Below are 12,465 nucleotides of genomic sequence, written 5' to 3'. Positions count from 1 at the left end.
ACTGAAAGGAAGTATAATTAGGGGAGAGAACATTGCTCATTGCCAAATGGCATCACAAAAAAACAACAGCTAAATTTACCATCGCCGCTCTAAAAGAAATGATGATCTTTAAGGCCTTACGGCAAGTTTGGAGCAGAAGAAATTCAGGTAAATAAAGAAAATGTAACAAACAGACAAACAAATTCTCCAGAAATAATCTCTGCATAATTCGTACATCTTGAATTAATAATGCACTTTGGAACAAGGGAAATGATTCTGCACAATTCCTTTGAAATTCCTATAAATTGGACTATTCCTAAGGAGTTTTGAAGGAAACTACGCACAAGGTCCAACCTTATGGATTTCTTCCTTTGAGTCTTAAAATTCCTGTGTGTTTTTCTGTGTTACATCCAAACATTTCATTTGAAACTTTTCACATTTTAGATTCATGTAGGATTATAATAACTGCATCTATCCTTTATTTTTCTATTCCTACGTTTTTAATAATCATGCGTTCAAAAAAAGGGCTCTGCTAGCTTTTAATCTTATTGTTGACAAACTGCCAATTGCTAGGCACCAATATAATCAATCGGATTGCCAAAGATTCGTTGCACAAACTATGTACTACATGAGTAATTAAAATACAGAGCCGCCGGCCTGAAAGTATACCCCTATTCATCCTTGCAGACTACTTAGAGTAGGTCCTTTGGTTAAAAGAACTGATAAAAGTAATACCGACACAGTAAGTGGCTAATCCGGCAACACAATGACACAAATACACATACTACCTCAGAACGAATTATTATAGACGGATTGTAAACTATATTATAGACAATTATGAGTTCCGTCTATATAGAAACGTATATGATATCGAGCTTGTTACATATAGTTACAACTCTGTCTATAACAGAGCTACATATAGACGAATCTAAATAAGACTTATGTCTGTAATATAGCTGCTCACATATCAGTTTCACAATACGCACAGACATATTTTTCTAAAAAACCATCTATACGTATTAAAGATCACATACGAATTTTGTTGAAACCCGTATGTATAAAGTATCACAGATTATCTTTTTTTGAAAAATCATCGGTGTGATTCTCCTCTGAGAAACCATTTTACTTTCTGTATGCCCTCATGATATAATATACATCACACAAATAAGAACAACACACGCATATACATAATAACATCACACAAATATATAACACATAAAAACGCATTGTCCTATACACAATATTAGCATGACACATTGTTCACAGCATAAATTTATACACAATACCTAATTATATCGTCTGGTCTTCGAGGAAACCACATGTGTTACACCGTCGATTTTCATTATTTTTGTGATAGTAACAAATACTCCATGTAAAATAAAACAAATAACCCAAAAGCTAGCTAAGCGACAACAACAAACTCCGCCTAGGAGCTGGATTGGAGGGACAAGAATAATCCCCAAAGGGAGCTCTCATGCTAATTAAAGAAACTAACTTTCGGAAAGGTTGATGTGGAACTAGTTCCACAAAAGGAACCTGGAAGCATTCTTGCACATCACTATTGGACGCATTCATGCATGCACTTCAAGTTGTTTGGAAAAGTGAAAGTGGTAATTTTGTTCCTTCAGCTACTTGAGGCGCATCAATCTCTTCAACTGAGAGAATGTTAGATCATAAAGTGAGCTGATCATCATATCCTTGCGATCGAGAGAGAATATTAGAAGATCTTCTCGATCATCGGACAGTACAGTAGCATTTACATTGTATTTTTTTTCACAGCGATAGAACAGTTATAGCTTCATCCGTGATTTTTTTAACGAACTTTTTTTTTGAACGAACACTTCATCCGTGATTTTGCATTCTCCGATGATCTAAGGATAGTTCATAGCATACAGATACACCTCTTGGCATATTGCCAAATGGAGGATGTTCAATACTCCATTGTAAGGCAGAATAAAAGCACTGAAGACAAAAAAAAGCGCATATTGATACTTGATTTGCTAGTTAGGTAAAGAAAACATTCACTTATTAGAGGATCATAGAACATTCTGATTATGTTTACTTAGAGTATCCGACTGTTAAGATTTATTTGGATTAATGGTAATATCTCCGATATGATTTGTTTCTACCTTTAGAATGGTCTTACGATTCAATTCATGTACCCTATATAAATACACTCAAGAGGTTCAATACAAATAATTCATTGCAGTATATTTATGCTTTTACTTGGTAGCAAGCTGGAGCCATTTTTGAATCGTTGCCGCCACAGCATCCGCCATGTCATGCCTTGGAGATGATCTGATCTCTATGATCTCTCCTAGGGGCTGCACAATCCGTAGTTTAGTCGTGTCGCGCCAATCTATAGATCAACCGCTAATTAGATTTTTTACCGATCATCTCATATAAGATTTTCTCTATATTTTTTTTTATCATAGATCAGTTTACATCACCCTATCGATCTGTCGACTCTCCTCTGCTCCAAGCTAATCCACCTCGGCTTTGACCTCTCCGGTGTCTTCTCTCCTTCGATGGTGTCGTGGCGTGATGCCCCACACTCGTCGAAATGGCCCCCACCTTCATGGCCTTCCAAGCGCACGGTCTACACATCGTCATCAGGTCGGATCATCATCGTGGCCCCGTCATCCACGAGCATGTGCCTCACACCACCGAGAACAAGGTTGTAGTTGCATGCCCTCCCAGGCTACAACATTGGCGCTCGTGGTCGATCACGCTATTGTCGATGGGGTTGCCGCCTCTTTGGGCAGTAACTCCACCCAATGATGCTCATCCTCATCGTTACATCGGCTAACGCTCTGAGCCAGCACCTTTTGCCTCAACCAACAAGCCGTCGTCGCCACATCGAGGCCGTTGCCACCTCCAGTTGAGGTCATCAGCTAGATCAAGCTGATTTTGTGCATGTATGTGCCCATGTCGGTACTTTTGACCTGCACCCTCCTCCACAGCAACAACCATGATCACCTCACTCTCGGCTACCTTGGCAACAAAAGGACTATCATCTATTTGAGCAAACTAATCGACTTTCAACCCAGCCTGAGTGTGAGCATCGCGAGCATCCACGATGCTGACGCTATGACTGCGGGGATGATAGAGTATATCTGACTATTATGGTAGGATATGATTGGTTATGATTGATTGTAATCTCTCTGATATGATTCGGTTCTATCTCTATAATTGTCTTACGATAAAAATCATGTATTCTATATAAATACGCTCACGAGACAAAATACAAATAATCCATTGCAGTATATTCATTTTCTTACAAAGTTAATTTGGGAATGAAGCTCAAATTAGTAATGAGGGGAATGGTGATAAAGTTTAGGATAAGAGGTTAGGAGAGAATGTCAAAGAGATTAGTTTAGTAAATGTTTGGTATAAACCCAGAAGGACATGTTTCTTGTGTTATCTATCCTCATGATCACTAATTTGTATTTCTCTTTATGCGAGGAGTGTTATCTTGATGTCGACTCAATCCAACAGGGGATTAACTTTATAAAAGGAAACATATATTCTTTGTTCTCATTGATCGAAAATTTTAAAAGGAAAACATTGGGATGCTCACAAAACTCAAAACCCCCTAAAGAATAATATCACAAACGTGATCAAGCGGTCGAACCAATGAATGTAAGTTGAGGAGTTGATTAAAAAATTTATAGCAATATGCCATGTAAAGTAGAAATCAACAACTATTTCAATTGTGAAAGCAGATTGTGCTGGACTCCAGGTAACGCCACTCCCAGTTGTTTAGTTCTAAATTTCTGGAGTTATTTGCCTTTTTAATTATCTTTTTAATGAGGATTCCAAACGAATCCCTTAAATGACAGAAATATCCAGTGCTGATGCTGCCGAAAAAAGAACTCTAAAACACCAGCCACCCAAGTCCGGCATTGTCTCTCATTTCCCCTTGCGTGGAAGGTGAAACAGGGGACGAAAAAAAATCCTATGAAATCATAACAAAAAAAAGTAGAAGTGTGCATGACAATAGAAAATTTACAAAATACAGGTGAATTTCCACGCTCTAAATTACTAAAATTCTCACGTAAATTCATTCATTTTCTTGTCTTTTTTGCAAGCACGCCTTTATCTTTTAGCTGGTTGCATCGTTTTAATTTATAGTAGTACTCCATTTACCTCAAATTAGATGATATTTTAGAATTAAATATAAGTATTAAGACAAACGATAAAATAATCACTTATTCTCTTTTATTACTATTTATTTCGTGGGAAATTAGACTTATATTGAGAAAAAATTACTTAATGAAGAGGTAAAATTAAAAAATTAAAATTACCTAAAATTATAAAACATCATGTATTTTAAATATTATAAAAATTAAAAACTATCTATTTTAAGATGGAAGGAGCACTCCATTTAGTAGTACCGACGTGCGAGATCCTCCGGCCTGCGTGCACTGCTCGACTAGTAGTGCACGGCCAGCGCCGCTGTCAGTGCCAGTGCCACTGCCAGGCCATCAGTGTGAAACCTCGGACCAGGAGCGCCACCGCAAACGTTGAAAAGGCGACGAGCAGCAGCGCCGGAATCAAAGCCGGCCGGCCGGAAGCTTTGAACACGGAGAGATGTGCGACTGAGAGAAAGAGAGATGTGCGAGGCGGCGCTATATATAGAGGTCTACAGCTAAAAGCTAGCTATAAGAATTGCTGTCGATCTGTGTCTGTCCCTGGCTGCCCGTCGGATCGATGGATGGACGCCGAAAGCTTTGAAGCAAGACTCTGAACAACTGCATGCATGAATGTAGAAGGACTGAGTACCTAACCTGGTACAAGTGCCAAAAAAAAGCGAGCCTGCATGCGTACCGGCTAGTCAGTGCCTGCATGTGGTGACCCCATCCACGACGTCGCCAACATAGCCATGAGCAGGTCACTTGCACTTGCATTGGACCATTGGTCGGTCCAGCACCAATGGTCCAATCCCGTCACTCAAACTAAGCTCCACGACCCATGCAGGGCACATCCAATGAACTCCGAGCCACCGTTCAATGCTGAAACTGAGCCATTCAGGAAGTTTGTACCAGACTGGTCACGTCCCGTGGGAATCGAGTAAGATTTCTCGGTCCCGGTATACATTAACATATGGTCATCAGTCTAGGAAGTTCTCCGCAGAGGTATCGTCTTTTACAACACCAAAATAGTCCGAGACCACTACCGGCCGGTGCACCCGGATTCGACAGGTACCGGACTCGTCACGTTCCGGCCGCCGAAAAGCACACGTTCCTCACGTTGACGTTGGAATACTCAGCCGAAATTCACGAAAGCAAATTCATCGTATCTCATCGCCTGTGACCGTGAATTCACGTGTCCTTCGCGAGATATCCATATCCCCGTGAATCTTGCTTTCTCCCTGCGCATGATGCTGTCAATACGTCTCTCACTCTCTCCTCCCGGTGTACACTGGTAGTGCTATCACTACCATGCATGCATCTGCCGATTGGCGTAACGAATCTGTGCGCATAGCAATAGATATGTAGATTAAGGTTAGGCTCATGGAGGGCGAAGCTAGACTCCACGAGGCTACCACGAGACACGAGTGAGGACGTACGCTAGTTACCTACCTAGCTACCTCGTCCGAAAACATGGAACACACATTCTCTCGTGTAGTCACGCTACCCGGGATACATGGATGCGTCCTTTCATCAACAAGGGCCACTTTAGGAGTGACTAGATATTGTTTGCATTATCTTCCACCACTGCATAAAACCTTATTAGTGCTGCTTGTAACTGGCATCACCGACCATTTTTAAACCGACACTAAATAATCGATAAAAATAATCATTAATTATTATTGGTACTTCTTGAACCGACAGTAGCAATTCGATTTAGGATTCAACTTTTTGGTGGCAAAATATAAAAAAAATTATTGCACCGGAGGGCATCCCCTCATACACTCACCAATCATATATTTTTTTTGTCACGTGAAATACACATGTGGTTCATGGGGTTCAAACCCGTGACCTTTTACATCACGCAGCGCTTCCTTATCATCCCACTCTAGAGTGATCATTGAAGGCAATGTGTTTTTTTTTCTTTTGACCCTTATTGTTCGAAACTTTGACAATTATTGTGAGGCACCTAAATGACTCCAAATAAAAATAGTTGTGAACTACAAAGTTATAAATTTTATCGAGAGCTATAAGTTTCATGTAAATTTTTCTCCATTTAACTCTGTTTGAATATTTTATAAATTTCTAAATATCTCAATACAAACATACAAATTGATACTTGTTTCCTCAGCTTCATCATGAACCAAATTAAGCATTGCATATATTATCATTTCGCTAAGTAGTTACAACCGTTAGAGCAGATAATTTGTCTAACTTATATATTTGTATCATTATATATTTCATTCAACTTGGAACTGAATTGACCCTCATTAAATTCAGAGAAGGACTTGGACGAGTGCATTTAATATATACAACATTTTAGTCATTTTTAATGGCTAAGCATTGCATATACTATCAATTCATCATGTTATTACCAATTTTATCATTTTTCATGTAGTTTATGCACTCCTATGAGTGAACCACAATGAAAGGAGTTAAACTTGATAAGTTAATGGTAAATTAGTTGTGAATTGTATTCAGACACGTAGATTACTTCATATAAAAAAGTTGTCAACTACTAAGTTGAAAATCTCATTGAGAGCTATAATTTTCATATAAAAATTATCTCTATATGACTCTATGAGAAAGTTATGAATTTATAAAGATGAATAACAAACTTAGAACCAATAGTGGTAATAGTGATAATGGAATATTAGTGCCGATTTCTATAAGAACTTGTAATGATAGTAGTGTCTGTTCTTGATATAAACTGATATTGATAATGGTTTTTCAATACCGATTTTTTATTTGCACCAATAATGATACATTATGAATGTTGGTTTTTAAGGGATTGATAGTGATAAACACCACAAATTTGTATTTTTTAATACCCACCAGCACAATACCACCTCTGTTGATCAAAGCCATAGACCCCTCACTCTGACGCATCCTGCTAGGTAGTAGGTTATACCATCCTGCTCATACATCTTTTATCACCGTTGGTAACAGATCTAGTGAATAATAAGAATACAACCTCTATCATTACCGTGGATCATCGAAGTATCCACAAATTTCTGGAGAGATGATTATTCAACTTCAGGCGCATAAATTTGGAAACAAATCTAGTAAGCAGAACTTTTGAGTGAAACTCTAAAACTTCTTTTGCTATACTTCAAGATTTATCTAGTAAAATCCATAAAAACTCTTTTTTTCCGGCTTTGCTTTTACATGCTATATATACTCGCTCCATGATCAAAGTTAGGCGTGCAAAAGGAAGAGAGTGAGAGAGAAAAAAGAGATTAGACTACATTGGTTCGTGCACCCGCGACTCTTGTAGCCAAAGGAAGCCCGATCGACATCTCTGTTACTACATCGGTTTCCTCGCCGACCACGGCCGCATGAAGACACAGGGTTTCACGTGCCACCCGGGCCCACATGGAAGGGAAACGAGATCGGATGAAAGGGTTGTCGAAGCAGGCCTGGCCCCTGGCCTGCAGGCGTGCGTGCGTGCGTGCGCGCGCTCCCGTGCCAGCCATCCAGCTAAGTGGTCCACCGGGCCCACGCGGCAAGCATATGTGGGCCCATGCACGGACGCAGCACGCTTCGGTCCTGGATCACAAAACAGCGGATGCCACGTAGCCACGTTGATGCACTCGTACGTATACGCTCGCTACTCGTATTTGGCTACGCACGTACGGATCCAGAGCCACCAAAATAAACTATACGTTTGTTTTAAAGAGTTCTTAGAGCAGCTTTTTGTTAGTATTAGAGGGAGTTGTATTCAACAGTAATTTTTAGTTTTTAGTTTTCAGAGTAAAATTTGTAGGAACGATTCTCCGAAATGAACTAAAAGTTGTTAAACTGAAAAAAGCAGTTTTCACTGATTCACTTACTACACATAATCACTTTCTTCATATATTTTATTTTAGAGAATCACTTTCAATCATAAAATTATTTTTTTTTAAAAAATTACTCAACCGTAAAAAATTTGGATCCAAGAGAGTTCTACTTGGAAGGGCAGGGAGAGGGATTTGGAGGGCTCAGATGCGCCCGGGGTAGGGCTCCTCGTGAGCCCTGATCCGCCCTGACGACCACGATGATGATGGGTGTGTGAGTCTCCCGTTTTGCCGCACTGGCGGTACGTGCAGCTTCTGAGAGGCGGCTTCCGTCTTGCACATGCATGAGCATTGCGGGGAGTGGACGTATCAAACACTGGCCTAAGACTGTGTCCAACGGTTTCCCTTCAGGGGCTAAAATCCCTTCACGACGGGATTTTCGTTCTCTTCAGCGTTCCAACGGATTCCCTTCACGGTTCCCGTCGCGAAGGGATTCCCAGGATCATTTTCCCTCCAGCACGGGATTCTCTCTCCTTTCCCTTCGCGATTCCCCTTGAAGAGAAACTGTTGGAGATGAGAGGAAATAAAGGGAATGAAAATGGGAAAGGGAATCGGGAAGGGAACGAAATAAAGAGAATATTGTTGAGGACAGTCTAACCAACGCGCACACGTCATACTAGTTCGACCGGGAACTGAAGCTGCTGGCCAGTCCAGTGGTCACAGCTATATATGCATAATTATTGATCAAGCTGTGATGAATTATATATCCGTGACAGAGCAAGTAAGCAGATCAATTGGTACAAGCAAAAAGAATATATATATATATATATATATATATATATATATATATATATATATATATATCATTTTGGTCGTTTTGATCAAAATCCGATTAAACTTTTAGTATTTTGATTGTCAATAATTTTTAAAATATTTAATTTAGAAAAATAGAAATTACATGTGTAGATTTGTCTTAAAAATACTTTCATAATATTATATTTTTATTAGATATTATAACTATATTCTAATAGAAAACAATGATCAAAATTACATATCGAAAACTATAAAAAGTCAAAAGCGACAAATATTTATGGCTGAAGGGAATATGTATATATACACCCATATATAATGCATATGGATTTTATAAATTGTGTGTTTAACCATGCACGTGTCTGAAAATGACAACCGAAATGGTTCAGTGCATATGCGCAATTCTGTAATAATAAAGGCATGATAAAGAGTGGTATATGTTAGGAAAAATACTGGCTCCTTGAAGGAAAAGGACAGGAAAAAATGGGAGCCAGTGGTATTCATTATAAGTGCTGATTCATAAACTGATACTGATAGTTTATGATGATAGATTGGCACTTATAGTTTGAGCATCAGTATCGGTTTTTTATTATGAGCCGGCACTGATACTTATTATTTATACTGATTCATAAACCAGTACTAATAGTTCGTGACTATCAGTGTTGAGTAATCAGTATCGATTAAAAACTATTATTTATGATATTTGATCTGACACTTATGATTATTTCTGTAGTAATGCGAGCTTGTTCTCTCCAGAAATTAACCAAGAGATTAAATCATGCATGGTCAATCATATTATCCAGACAATAAGAAACTATACATAATAACTAAAGCTGACGTATATATGCACTATCACAAAAAGTTCATCCTTATCCCATTTTTACTACTGTTTTAAAAATAATAAGCATTGATAAAATATCACCACTGTTCTTACTAAAAGCCAACAGTAAAAGTCCATTTGAAAAAAAACCACAATAATAATCAAAATATCACTATCGGTTTAATTAAAAAATCGGCAGTGATACTTGATTATCACTACCGGTTTTAATCATGAACCAGCAATAATAATAAAAGCAATGATGATCCGACAGTGACACTTGATTATCATTGCCGGTTCTAGCCATGAACCGGCAGTGATAATGGAGGTATTATCACTGTCGGTTTATTATTAAATACAATTTATTTTAGAAATTCATAACGTTTTCATACTAGGTCGGATGAAGACAAACTTTATATAAAAATTATAGCATTCGATGATATATGACTTTGTAGTTGATTACTTTTTATTTGAAGCTATATAGATACCCAAATAAACATATAAAGACTATAAAAAAAACCACATACTTTACCATAAAGTAAATTGATGGATCTAGTGTAAGATTAGTAGGAATAATTGAAAAAACTACATACAGAGTCACAAAGTTGAAAACTATAACTTTAAAGATTTTTTATTATGAGTTTTGTAACTTGAATTGATGAAATTTCTGCACATCACGGACTTTTAGATGTAGCACTGTCTCCAATTTTTTTTTGGCAAATTGGAGAAGGTCAATTTTCGATTAAAAACTTTAGAGATCATGTTGAGAGTCTTCTGAGTCTTTTTTTGGGTAAAAAAAGTACATGTGTAAACATACGTATTTTTTTAGATATGTCTACTCATTAGCTTCAAAAGTAGAGGTCAAACGTTCAAATCGGTTTTCGTATGTAAAAGTTTTACTGAACAATACACGGATTAGAGACAAACTTTTTCATACTAAGTAGGATGAAAACAAATTTTATATAAATATTATAGATCTTGATGGGATGTACAACTTTATAGTTGATAATCTTTTTGTTTAAAGAATCATCTAAAATTTTAAGCAGGAAATGTTAAACAGATAAATTTTAATGTAATCATCAGGTAAAACTGTGAGGTGAGATGATATAGAAGCTTCAGTGCGAGAGGGGAGGTTGTCGGCTCGAATCCCACAAAATACACGAGGCACGTAATTTGCTATGTTCGAGTGAGAGTGACCACATGAGCCGTAAGGGGTCGTCACAAATCAGAAAATCCCGCGGAAAGCCAGGGGGTTCGTTCATCGAGTGCAGTTCTTTTAATCTAAAAACACTGAATTTGGAACCGATTAACACAAACTGGCAGTGATAATATTGAGTATCACTGCCGATTCAAGAATCGGCAGTAATAATGTTTTGTGTAATAGTGATGGTCCCCAGCAAAGTAATATCATATTGAAAAGCTGGTGATAAACTGATGGTTTCCACCCCCATGGTCCATGCCAACTATGTTGATATCAGCATTGGCTAGCTAATGCTAAAGAAGATCTCATGCTACTTATCCATGCACAGTACTATTCCTATTTGCATGCAATGCAAAGCTAAAACTTGCAGCACTTGAAATGACGACGACGACGATGAGTAACACAATGTTATGACCCTTTGAACAAAACTTACATTTAAAAAGACAAAAGAAACACGTCAAGGCACGTATATATGTTAGGCATATCATATATATGCCTTTCGATTAGTTAGGCAGAGACCAGATGATAGAGTACTACAGAAGCGTGTTATTGTTATCTAATCTTGTCTCTCTCATATATATCATCTCAACTGAAGGCCACATGATCAGACAAGTTAGGTGTGATATTGGCAAGTGTACTACTCCTGTATTAGGGAAATTTTCATTTGCACTTATGCATATATAATTTATTAGAATATTTATTTGTATTAAGATTCTTATGAAAGAGATAGATAACAAAAATCATAAAATATATATAAAAAATTAATGGATAGATATATATTAGATGAGATTGATAGAAGGCTCACATAAGAGATAAGACGTATGTTCACGAGCCATGCGGACTTGCATTTCCAGCACACGTGTGAGGATACCATATATATATCAACGTGGAGCACTATATAGTGCGTCTAAAAGCTTCGGCTCCCACGCATATCCTTTTCTCTGGATCGATAAATGCTGAGTTGAAATCAAAGACGTGAGTCATGCCTAACCCGAAAGCTGTTCCGACCCGGCTAGCTGCCAGGTAAGGCTATCTCCAGCAGAGGAAGATTTTTGCAGATTCGGCTGCTACAGTGTTTTATGGTGAACTGGTCCCAGTGCGCTAAAGTGTTGCTACAGTACCGCGGAGAGAGAAAACGGGTCAGCAAATCTGCGGAGGTACTGTAGCACCCGTAACCACGACCCCAAAGAAAAAAGGACGAAATGTGCGTGTCAAATTTCGATACTTGTACCCATCATGAAAGCATAGTGGAGAGAGGACAAGAGGATCACCACAACATGATCGATAACAATAACCGAAATAAATAATTAAGTAGATAAATAAATAAATGGGAAAAAAGGAATTGGAAGAACCAAAGGTTTGATGAAGCAAAGAAAACAACATCTAGAACTGACAGAAGAAAAACTGATAATATTAAACCGAATATTTTGCATGTGAGTTTCTTGTTAGATCAGGACCATATATACTAAATTATGCGATTGTACGTGTCTTCATTCATTCGTGCTAGCTGGATAGACAGTTGTATTGATATATACCGATAAAAATACAGTTGCATGTATGCATTATTTGACATTCAATCGATACATGACGACCATATGCTTCTAGAAGCATGGGAGGGGGTGATGCTAGATCGGTTCCTCCGTATGTTCGTATCATATATCACATGTCGACAAGTTAGAATAAATCTTGGCACATGCCACCAAATCACAATACACACATATTTTAACATCACAGCTAGAAACTTATGAG

This window comes from Phragmites australis, chromosome 13, assembly GCF_958298935.1.
Source record: "Phragmites australis chromosome 13, lpPhrAust1.1, whole genome shotgun sequence".
Taxonomy (NCBI): domain Eukaryota; kingdom Viridiplantae; phylum Streptophyta; class Magnoliopsida; order Poales; family Poaceae; genus Phragmites; species Phragmites australis.
Note: the sequence above shows the minus strand (reverse complement) of the source record.